Source organism: Sapajus apella, unplaced genomic scaffold (genome assembly GCF_009761245.1).
Source record: "Sapajus apella isolate SASKATOON/1434 unplaced genomic scaffold, GSC_monkey_1.0 scaffold103, whole genome shotgun sequence".
Lineage (NCBI taxonomy): Eukaryota > Metazoa > Chordata > Mammalia > Primates > Cebidae > Sapajus > Sapajus apella.
In genome coordinates, this window is record NW_022437043.1 from 1465036 (window position 1) to 1478058 (window position 13023).

Genomic DNA, 13023 nt, shown 5'->3' on the forward strand with positions numbered 1-13023 from the left:
GAGCCTGTGAATTTGAGAACGTTTTCTCAAAGATGAATAAAAATCCTGCCAAACATGAATACTGGATGATGAAAAGGCGAATTATGACCTATATCCATTCAGATCACACACATTTATTTACTTCAAAGGTCCAGACTTCAGTGGTCCTGAGTCAAGCTCAGTTAGAGTTCCTCATTGAAATAAGTGCACTTGACAATGAAAGGCAAATAATTATCAGCTAATTACAGGGATGACTACCTTTAATGTATGCTTCTGCATCTACAATGTTGCGCAGAAGAAAAATTACCCATAATAAAGGAAAAAGAGAAAAACCCTTGGAAATCTGGGATCTTTCCTGAGAGGTAATTCTCCTCAACAAATAAATAAATGCTTTGCTCTATCAGTTCAAAAACCCTCTGGAGATTTGCACATCTGGTATCATTCTACCAAAATATGTAGGTTTTCATATTGCTTGCCTTTTGTTATATTATACTAGAGACATCATTTCATCATTTTGAGAAAAAATTGCTGCTTTCAACTAATATTAGGGAGCTCATAAGAACTGATCCCTATGGGAGAGATAAGATGTATTTTTTCATATAATAATCATATAAGACATATAATATTCCACTTTATATGGAATACTAACTTCTATATTATATTCCATATAATAATGAAGTTAGTGACTTTAAATAAATTCTTATTTTTCCTGATAACTTTTAAAGTGAAATTCAGTATAAGATTTAAAAATATGGATAAGGCCAAGCATGGTGGCTTATGCCTATAATCCCAGCACTTTGGGAGGCTGAGGTGGGCAGATCACTTGAGATCAGGAGTTCAAGACCAGGCCAGCCAACATGGTGAGACCCTGTCTCTACTAAAAATAGAAAAAAATAGCTGGATGTGGAAGTGCATGCCTGTAATTCCAGTTACTCAGGATGCTAAGGCAGGAGAATTGCTTGAACCAGAGCGGCAGAGATTGCAGTAAGCTGAAATCTTGCCACTGCACTCCAGCCTGGGCAATAGAACGAGACTCCATCTCAAAAAAAATAAATATATAAACATAATAAAAAAAATTAAAATATAGATAAAATGAATCCATATTTTGAAGGCCCACTGTTGCAGGGGAATTATTGACCAAATATTAATGAAAACTCTCTTATTCTTGGGTTAAAAAATAATAAAGCACTGAATAAGTTTTGGAACTCCAAGTGATAAGTATCAGTCAAAAGAAATTTTCTATAAAGTCCCTTAATTTCCTACTCATGGTATAATTAAGTACTAATCAGATTTAGCACTTCTATTTCCAGCACAGTGATACACTAAATGTCCTGGAAATTCTCCCAATACAGAATAGCTAAAAATTCCAGATAAAAAAAATTTAACAAACACCACATTATGCTAAGTGAAAGAAGCCAGATACAAAAGGTCACATATTGTATGATTCCTCTTATATAAAATATTGAAAATAGGTAAATCCATAAAGACAGAAAGCTGAGTGGTAATGGTCAGGGGCTGAGGAAGGGGTAAATGGAAGATTCACTGCTCAACGGTCATGGGGTTTCCTTCCCTTCTGGGTGATGAAATGTTTTGGAAGTAGATTGATGTGGTGGTTGCCCAACATTGTGGGCACCAAATATATACTAAATGCTACCAAATGTAAGCTTCAAAATGGTTAATTTTTATGTTATGTGAATGTCACCTGTATATAGAAAATAGAAATTAACAATACTTTTTAAAAGGTGTTTGTTTTATATACATACAGATTTACATAAATAATTTATATATATAAACAATAATTTGTATCTAAACATCATTTTAATTGTTTAACCAAGTTAACAAGAAAGTGATAGAAATCATAAGGAGCTCAATATAGGAAGCAGATGGAAATACAAGTAATTTTGAAACTACAGCTATCCTGGAGCCTTTGATGATGTCCCTAACCAAGGGAATTAGACTTTAAGGGCAGAGCCAGGACGGGGGGAAACATGAAATGTTCTGAGACTAAAAATGGAGTTCAAACACTAAAAGGAATAAGCTGATGAAAGCGTTCATTGGACACAAGCCACCTGTCCAGATGGTAGAAAAAAAAGGAATATATCTTGGCCTGGGATCTGGATTTGAAAAAAAAAAAAGTTTCTTCCCTGTAACAGCAAATTACAATTAATGATAGAAATGAGGGAGGGAAAGTAACAGTCAAAGATTTGAAAGACTTCTAACGAAAAAGGATAAATATGTATATTAAACTACTAAATAAACAAAATTATCAAAACTTAAGTAGTTGAAATCATAAAGGTTAGTACATGTGAAGTGAGAAGGAAAAGACTAAAATATATAAAAGTGATTTGAAAAGCAAAAGACCATATAAAATGAATAGATAAAAGAAAGGGTGTTTAGAAAGTATAGCCCTTAGTCAAAAAATAGAAAAAGAAAATAGGATACTAATTCATAGAAAAATAATTTATAACAAGTTAAACAAAGTAACAGTGTACACACCCAACACAGAAATGCCAAGTTACTAATAACTTTAAAATAAATTTATACACAGTCATAGTAAGGACAAATAACAGCTACACAACTAATAGCAGAGTTGGTGATAGTTCCTAGAAAATGGTAGGCTGTGGTCATGCCCCATGAAAGGGCCTGGGCCCTCAGCAGAGGCCAGGCTGGCAGGATCCCAATTCCAGAGGTCCAAGCCCTGCCCTCTGGCTATTTACAAGACTACTTGAAACCCAAGACACTCCCTCAGTACAGACACATATGTAGAGACACTATGATACTAGGGATAGAGGTTTCTCTGAGACCAGACAACTGACAAACGGCAGAGCTGTTACTTTACCTCTGATCTTCTGACCCAAGAACATAGATTTCTATCACTTCCCTGAATTCTCAACTTTAAGAAAACAAACAGCAAAGCAGTAAAACACACAATACCATGCGTTGGCTTTTATGAATTTGGTTTTCCATTTATTTTCTTGACTGGAATCTCAAAAAATGATATGTCTAATTAGAAGAATGAATTGGGTAAGAAAAATGAAACCCCTTCTGCTCATACTAAAGGGAACAGAGCTGGGTGACATTACTCAGAGGGAGGGGGAGAGGGGCCCAGGTTGATCGTCCTTGGTGGAGCAGAGGCATCATTTGCTCCTGCCAGGGTTCCAGTACCTCCACCAAGGATGATCAACCCTCCTCAAAATAGGAAAACTAAGAATTTCACAGTGCGGTGAAATTTTCAGAAAGCTAAGGTTATGCTAGTTGGGGACCATCACCTAGTGTGAGATTATATCCTTATGCTTTTTTGGTGTTAACAGGTTTTTTTTTCTGTTACAAAATGATAATAAAAGTTGTCTCTAATATCTCTTTATCTGGAAAAATTTAAATTTGGCAACCTTAAACCAGTCACTCAATTGATTATTACTATTATTTTTAGGAAGATCATATCAATCTGTGAAATGGAAAAGTCTGAGGATTCTGCATTTGCAGACAAAAAAATGGCACACCTTAATAAGAGGGTGAAAGCAGTACACACACACACACACACACACACACACACTCGAGATAAACACAGAAGGCCACTGCAGAAGGCAGGAGTTTTAGAGGGGCATTCCGGGAATGAGGAGGGAAAAGACTAAGATGGATGAGGGTGGGGAACATCAATGCCTTGTCTCAGTTCTGCATAAATATGGTGCTTTGCTTAGCCTGGATTGTCCTGAAAACCAGAGCCTGGGACAAGGGTACTCATGAAAGTAGTTGATTTGGGGAAGTGGTTCCAGGGAACAGTAATGGGGAGTGGGAAAAGGGAATCAGGAAGGAGCGACACACATGGGGGCATCTGGCATTTAAACTCGCTGGGACCTTTTGGGGAATGATAGAGAATGCACCACACAATTGTCTGCCAGTGGCATGGAAGCAGGGAGCATTGATCATATTCCCCATATCGCAAGGGTTGCCCCATGGGCTGCTAACTCCCCCACCCTTCCAACTTATGCCTATATGAGTACCAAGAGAGTTTCCGCATATCTCCCAGATAATGTTGTCAGAGGAACCCAGAGTGGGGGGGGCAGAAAGTGAGAAGTACAAGATGTAGTTGAGATGAGGTGCTGCAAGGTTATATAACATCTGTGCAGAACTGGTTGCCACTTGTATGACTGGGGGATGTCACATGCACCTGAGTGTCTTATAAAGTTTTTTTTGTCAAGTAGTAGGATCCAGAAGCAGTTGTTTCATCATAAGAAACAAAGGCTTTCAGGTGAAGTATCATTCAGATGTGTTGTTTTTCTTATTAGCCTGTAGCAGTTGTGGCCTCATCTTAGTGACAACTTTGGCAGAGAGACGTTCTTCTAATATGCTGTGCACCTAAGCATAGCTAAAACTGTAGCTGATGTCTCAGAATTTCTCACTTCCCAAAGTCCCTAATGTCCTCTCACATTTACACAGCAGCTATAGTGACCTGTTCTTTGATTAATTACTTAATAATTCTGTCTCAAGTGTTACTGCAATGGGACTCCTTTAATTCTCCATAATCCAGACTGGCTCAGTTCCAGCGTAGGATAGGTTTGAATTGCCACATTTGAACAGTCCTACTAAAGTTTCAGAACATTTTCACATGATATTTCTTATTTGGCCTACACATCAACGCTGCAGGGATAGGCTCAAATGGTAAAAGTGATGGCTATATTCCAGCGTTAGCATAGCAAGCACACCATAGAATAGCCATAGAATGTTAGGATCGCTGACAACGTTCTTTCCTCATTAACATTCTGTTTCTTTTCTGTAATAATTTGATAACAGTTTTTGGGAGAAACTGACCCTCCTTCTACAAATTAAAGCTAGGACACTGCAGTGTGACGAGCTTCTGCCGTAGTTACTAGTATATTTCCCAGTGGGTCACTTGATATTCTTGGTAGTAAACAATTGAAATCAATTCTGCCTGTCTTAAAAAAAGAAAGATCTTGTTGGAAAGTTATGGGTTGTCTCACAGAATCAGCAGCAAGGCTAAAGAACTAGCCTAATGAATAAACAGGAACCAAAGTTACAGGATTGGCTAGGTTATCCTTTTTTTTTTTTTCACCAAAACATCACGTAAGTTTATTTCAGATGTTACAGCAATGTTAAAATTGACCAGTTTAATTCTTAACTGCACCAAGTAAACAGCCACTTCAGTATTTTTTTAAAGTTATTCCCTCCAGAAAACTGAGGGAGCTTTTCTTTTCCAGCACCACCACACACACACCATGGTTTCCCAATAGTTCTCTTTTGGAAAGGCTTTTCAATTGATGAGTAAACTACAGTTGAGATATTTCAGAACTTCATTCCCAAAGTGAAAACTAATCTAGACAAACTATATATTTCATAGATTTCTCTACAGATTCTTTGCTTTAAAACCTAAATGCAACTACCATACAGTGTAATTTTAACCTATTTGCCCCCCAGTAAAAACTATCTGTCCTGAAAAATACAATGGATATGTCCTGTGATTTTCCAGTTAACAGAATTGTTCTACCTCATAGACAATTATTATCATATATCAAAATAACCAGCTCAACATGGGACATTACTTCAATCTTTACTGACTCATAGGCATATGAACTTGTGCCCAGCTTTCTACCTCTTTCACATTATTCTCCTCCTCCTCCACCGTAAGTGGATGGAATTATTTAATATAAGTGTGATGTAGGACAATTAACTCTTTATAAACATTTACAATTTAGGTTAAGTCACTGACTAGCGTGGAAAAAGAAACTCTGTATATAATGATAGGGAGCCTTCACACTCAATTCAAAATTTAATATTTTTCCCCCTTAAATAACATGTACTTGTCATGAGACAGCTATTTGCTTTTCAATAACCGCATTTAGGGATATATTCTTAGGACTGAGTAGATAGTCCAGGTGAAATGGTTATAGAAATAGAGGCAGTGTCATCTCAGAAAACTATTTATATATCAAAGTCTATTTTAATATCTGGAAAGTTTACAAAAAAGGCTGCTGTATTCTTCAAATTAAGTATGGCTTCTGTAACTCAAGCAGTCTTCTGTTGGCAAGAGCAAGCTGAAGATTATCCATGAAGATAAAGGTACTTAATACTAAACTTTTCTTCTAAGCTTAGATTTGGTTTGGATGGTTTAAGAAATGAATAACCCCAAAACACCAGCAAGGTCTTTCTACATTTTTACCATCTTAAGATTAGATCTTTATAAACTCATTCATCAACTGTCTTCTTTTTCTGTATTATTCTTGGCACTCAAGACAGTTGAAGCCTATGGCACTTTGTATTTTCACATTCTCAAATAAAAACTTAAGGTTATAAAATGTGCATAAACCTTTTATAAACTAATTTTGCCATTTAACATATTTGGAGTTGAGACTTTTATACCAGAATTTTACATAAGAGCATAAATATTATGAATGAAACTTCCTTTTAAAGTCAAATGACAGAAAGCTCAAGCCCTGTGCATTATTTTAAAGTCTAACTGAGAACATTTCTACATATTGGAGATGGGACTACAAGAGGAAAACATGAATATTTCAGATGTCTCCCATCTTACAAAGTTATCAACCTGTCAAAGCCACTCCCTGTGTGCTGGAAAATGATCTGGCATAACCCAGTCTTCTCAGTGGAGGAGAACACAGTGACATTTGCATTATTAACACTTGACACTTTTTCTTTTCCAAGAATAGAAGCAATATGTTTAACAATTACCCCTGCCCCAAATCCTTAAACTCAGTATCATAGGCACAGAGTGTAAGCAAATCTGGGATGTCTCCAACAGATATGCAATAGCACGACTATGTTATTCTCAAAAGCGCTGTCTAGATATATTTTCTATAAAATCAAATTCTCAGTAGCCATACCTTTAACAGTTGGCATTAGATGACATTAATTGCATTTATTGTGTCACAGTCCATCTAAGCTTCCTTTTAGGTATGTTTTAATATGTCCAAGGGAAAACACCTGCTTCAGATTTATTTAGGGATAGTGACCTATAAGGACATCAACTCAATCATGGTGCACTGATGGTCTCCACTGGTGCCACCAGAATGAAGCCTAAACTGCCCTCATCACTGATTCTGGATTCAAAGACCATAATTTGACTGGGCTTGGGTCAAATGACCCACAGCCTAGCTGCTGGCACCTGTTTCCCACCATGTCATTGTATGAATTCCATGGCAGAATTTCAAATGTAAAAAGAGGTTTAGATCGTATCCTGGACAGTCAGTAGGAAGGATAATGTCCACTACATGATACATGTCTAATACATTCAAAGTGCAAGAGAAAATAGAAAAGTATATACTTAAATGGTCCTGTTCCAAGTGTCACTTCTACCTGTCCTCTATTAGTGCTACAAGGGCTAGTCACTCATATCTCCATTCACATAGTCATTTAGGCACCAAATGTTCATTGAGATCTCACCTGCATCCAGTCACTCTGAAGATACCAAGACGAATATGACATGGTTCTCCAGAGTGTTGTATTCTAATAGAGAAAACAGACATTAAATAAATAATATTAATGCAATGTAGTAAGTCTTTATATACAGATTAATGCTAAGGGCCGGACACAGTGATACATGCCTGTAATCCTACCACTTTGGTGGGGCCAAGGCGGGCAGATTGCTTGAGTTTTGGGGTTCAATACTAGCCTGGGCAACATGGTAAAACTTCATCTCTACAAAAAAAAAAAAATTAGCCAAGCATGGTGGCACACACTTGTCATCCCTGCTATCCAGGAGGCTGAGGCAGGAGGATCACTTGAGCCTAGGAGGTAAAAGTTGCAGTGAGCCATGATCATGCCACTACACTCTAGCCTAGGCAAAAGAGGAAGACCCTGTCACGCACACACACACAAACTAACAAAAATGAAAAAAGAGATTAATGCTAAGGGATGGTGTTGACACGAAGTAGAAAGTAATTAACAGGGGTGGGGGTGTATTAGTCAGGGATGGTGGTGCTGGGAAGAAGCTATAGTAGTGGCAGAGGAGGGTGAGCTGCAAGGTACCTGCATTAAGGTAGAGATGAGTAACATAGTGTATCAGGGGCACAGAAAAGCAGATAGAGTTGAGGGTGAAGATTAGGGTCAGATCAAAGAAAGCCTTCCTGATCATGCTAGGCATGAACTTTGTCCTTCAGACAGTAGTAGTACTGACATTGGGAGTGGGATGGTTAGTCCAAACTAAAGGAGGGGTGGGCTGGTGCATAGAGACTGGTATATTCCTTGAGACAGGGCAGGGATTTTTTTTTCCCCCATTTGTTTATTTTATTGCATTTTAGGTTTTGATTTCTAAAGGATAACCACATAAGAAGGAAAGAGAACTCAGATGACATGTCCAGAGCCACTGAGGCCCAGCAAGGTGAGGAAGGGTCATTTCAGCTAGACTAGGAAGTCTTACTACACGTGCTAGTTCCAGGGATGGGGTCTCAGCCACGGGGCTAGAGTAAGAGCAGTGCCCACAGCTGGAAGATGTGAAGTCACAAAGTTCTACCAGTTGGTAGCAGTTGGAAAGGAAGCATAGGACTGGAGTCTAGAGCCTGCAGCCTGGGGCTTACAGCACTGACTTGAGGGAACCAGTAGTTAACACTTGGAAGCTCCATTTAGGAAACCTCTGGAGAAGACAAAGCAGAAGACCAGAAACCTAGTGAGCTAAGTCTCTGCAGATTGCATGGGGCCTCCTAAGTGGGAAAACTTGCTGGCCAACAGTTTGTCTTTTAAAGCAATAGGTACAACAGAGTCTATAAAATATGGGTGAACAGGCTAGATGGCCCAGGCCCAGCGCTGGAGAAAGGAACAGACATGTTGAGCACATGTACCAATCTGAGCTAGGAAAACTAGCTTACAAGGTAAAATTTGATTACAGAAAGATGGCCGGAAAAAAAAAAAAAAAAAGCAGAAACAAAAACAGAAACAACGCAGAGAGCCAGACCCAAAGTCATCCTGCAGAAGGTTGATTGAATTCTCAGCAACACCTGTTGTTGAAACAGAGCTCCTTAAATTCACCACAGCCCAGGATTGGGCTGGGCCTGAACGTGGCAGTGTTGTGGCTTTGCTGCAGGAAGAAGAAAGAAGAAATGTGGGGAAGAGGAGCTATGCATGACTTGGCAGACATGATTAGACAATAATGGAGATGGGAGAGTTCAGAAAATATATAGCCTTGCTGCAGACATCCATGCATTCTGAGTCTGAAGAGTAAATCATCCCCTCTAGCCTTCTGTGCTTTCTAGGCTTGCTCAAAATGGAAACAAGAATTAAGTATAAGCTTCTTATCATGGCACATCTATCCCCTAACCTGGTCCCTACCCCTCTCTAGCCTCAGCTGCCACCCTTCTGTCTCATATTGGACCCTCTTATAATGCCACACTCCTGGCTAGTCTCGCTTCTGTGCCTTTGTTAAAGTAATTCCCTTTCTCCAAAAGTAGGGTTGCCAGATTTATCAAATAAAATACAGTATGTCCAGTTATTAAATTTGAATTTCAGACAAACAATGAATTTATTATGTGTAAGTATGCCCCATGCAACATCTGGGACATATTTATATTAAAATTTATTCATTGATGTGAAATTCAAACTTAACTGGGTGTCCCATATTGTATCTGATCACCCTAACCAGAATGCTTTTCTTACTCATTCTTTGGGGTGCATTTCAAATGTCCTGTTCTCCAGAAATCCTTCCCTGAAGTCCTGGGTTGGCCTAAATGCCCTCTTCTGGGAACCTCTGGGCTCACATGTGTGCCTCCAGCCTTGACCATTTTTGTGAAGTTATCATTGGAGGCATCGTTGTCCTCCATCAGCCTCTCAGTTTCACCAGAGCCTGACGAAGCAGGAACTTTGTATCTCCAGCATGAATGCTGCTTAATAAATGTTGGATGACCTGAATTAATATCTGTAGGAGTATACTTGTAGCCTTGCAAATAAATGCCACAAATATAGCAGCCCAAAGAGGTTAAAAAATGTTTGTTATTACTCTCTTTGTTTCTCAGGCAATAAAAGAAAAGCAAAGAAAGGCTTTTTCTGATGGCTGAGCTTACGCCTTACCCCTGGTGCTGGGTGAATGTAAAGGGCATGTTACAAAGAGCACTAAGAAACCATCTAGTACTCTCGCAAAGCATCAAAGTTCAAACGCTGTGGAAGTTTGACCTTTCAGAGTAACTGTATGTTTCTATGACACTTTAGGAAAAAATATGGCTGGGTATAGCGGCTCATGCTTGTTATTCCAACACTTTGGGAGGCCGAGGTGGGCAGATCACCTGAGCCCAGGGATTCAAGATCAGCCTGGGCAACATAGTGAGACCATGTCTTTACTAAAAATTAAAAACTTAGCAGGGCATGGTGGCACATGCCTGTGGTCCCAGCTACTCAGGAGGCTGAAGCAGGAGGATTGATTGAGCCTGAGAGGCTGAGGCTGCAGTAAGCCATGATTGGCCACTACACTCCAGCCCGGGCAACAGAGTGAGACCTTGTCTCAAAAAAAAGTATATTGGCGGGCCGGGCGCGGTGGCTCACGCCTGTAATCCCAGCACTTTGGGAGGCCGAGGCAGGTGGATCACAAGGTCAAGAGATCAAGACCATCCTGGTCAACATGGTGAAACCCCGTCTCTACTAAAAATACAAAAAATCAGCTGGGCATGGTGGCACGTGCCTGTAATTCCAGCTACTCAGGAGGCTGAGGCAGGAGAATTGCCTGAACCCAGGAGGCGGAAGCTGCGGTGAGCCGAGATCGCGCCATTGCACTCCAGCCTGGGTAACGAGTGCGAAACTCCGTCTCAAAAAAAAAAAAAAAAAAGTATATTGGCTGGGTGCAGTGGCTCATGCCTGTAATCCCAGCATTTTGGGAGGCCGAGGTGGGTGAATCACTTGAGGTCAAGAGTTTGAGACCAGCCTGGTCATCATGGCAAAGGTAAAACACTGTCTCTACAAAAGTACAAAAATTAGCCAGGCATGGTGGTGTGCACCTGTAGTCCCAGTTACCTGGGAAGTTGAAGCAGGGGATAGCTTGAACCCAGGAGGCAGAGGTTGCAGTGAGCTGAGATCGTGCCACCTCACTCAAGTCAGGGTGACAGAGTGAGACTCCATCTCAAAAAACAAAAAGTATGTGTATTAAAAAGGAAAAAAAAGGAAAAGATATTTTGCATTTTTCTATCTCAGAGTGCTACTGAGACAATAAGGAAATGCGAAATGTTTAGAGATTTAAGAGGAAAAGCATTATTGCAGGCTATTGAATAGCGTAGCAAGGAAATCTAACCCATTTCCTTAAGGTGAGTTAGGAATCATTTCAGCAAGATGACAATCTAGCCAAGAATCAAGGGTGTTCCTTATTTGTCCAAAGATGGCACTTTACAGATGAAAAAATTAGGACCCGGAGAGACTAAGTGACTTATCCAAGGTCATGGAACTGAGTAATGACTAAGGATTGAGGGTCTTCTGATCCCCAGCCTAGCACTCTTGTAATTGTCTAAAAAATACTTTGATGAGGGATTTCCAACATCATGGGGTAACCCATTTAAGTGTTTACTAGAGGATCCTTATTATAGAAAAAAACCTTCTTTCCCTCAATTTTATCAAAATTATTCATTCTGTTCTTTCAATTGAAAGGAAAAAAATAAGCTTCACCCTCATCAATCTATGCTTGGTATATTTAAAGACTACTGTACTTTGTATATTTAAAGGCCACCATTAAATTGACCTCTAGGTCTTCTCATTCTCAAACAAAAATAAAAACGGTATTTGATGGAGTTTGTTCTCCTGGGAAAGTGTCTCTCTTTTGAACTATAGCTTGTATCTTTAGATCCTTCTTTCATTAGAGCATATAGAATGGATGTGGCAATTTAATATGGATCTGCTCAGATTGGGAATAACAGAAGAACTACTTTTATTTGTGCCTTTTCATATATCCCTATACATCTTATGATTATATTTTCTTTAAAGAAATAAAGGGGGGAAATAGCTTTTAATTGTTGTTTCATGATCAAATCACAATTTGGCTATCTTTATGTCCTGCACTAGATGAATTTTACTAAGAACTCAAAATCACAAGCATGCAGGCCGTAAATCTTACTTAGAGCAAAATATATTAAATATCAAGCAATTTAAGTTTAGAGTTCCTTCTTGGCCAAATATCACTCAATTTCCAATATCTGTTTTACCTAATCTCCCTCCCTCTCAGCTGTATTATCTTTATTGTTAATCTACGAAGTCTGCAATTGCCCTGTGATAATACAAGCTTATCTTCTTAGAGACATTTCCTTGAAAGTTTACTTAGTAGTCTTTAAAGGTGCATGGTGCCTATACTTTAAAGAAAGCAAGCATAAATATTTACTTATAAACTGTAATATTGGGGAATAGAGTAAACATTTAAATCATATAGTTTATAATCTAGCGTGAGAACCTTTTCTTCTGATACCTTTGGCTAAAAAATGTCTGCCCCCTCTCCAACTATCTAAATCCTCCCTATTCTTAAAGGTTTGCTATAAAAATCTCATTCCCCATAACTTCCTAACCATCTTGGCCCAAGGAATTCCTCCTTAACTTGAAACTCCTATATTGTTCACTTGACCTTTAATGTTTTTATAGGATCTTTAATTTTACAAATGGTTTTCCCCACATTTGTATATCTTAAAGCATTTTATTTCTTAAAAGGTACTATATTTTTATTTATTATGATTTCAGCTTTTATTTTAGATTCAGGGGTTATTTGTGCAGGTTTGTTACATGAGTATATTGCATGACACTGAGGTTTGGGGTACAAATGATCCCATCACCCAGGTAGTTAGCATAGTACCAAATAGGTAGTTCTTGAAGCATTTTCTAAGCACTTTTATGTCTCACAGGGCTGGTACTTTTGTTTTATTGTACTAAAGCATTTTTCAGTTGATACTTATTTGTTCATTTGTTTGTTATTAGATGTCTCTCTTCCTCCCTGTTTGTCTCCATTGGCAACTGACTCTCAACTGTGTACCCCTAGTACCTTGCATAATATTTTGTATTTGCTAAATAAATGAATGAACGAAAGCAACCTATCACCATGACATTCCTGTCTGTAAGCATTATTAT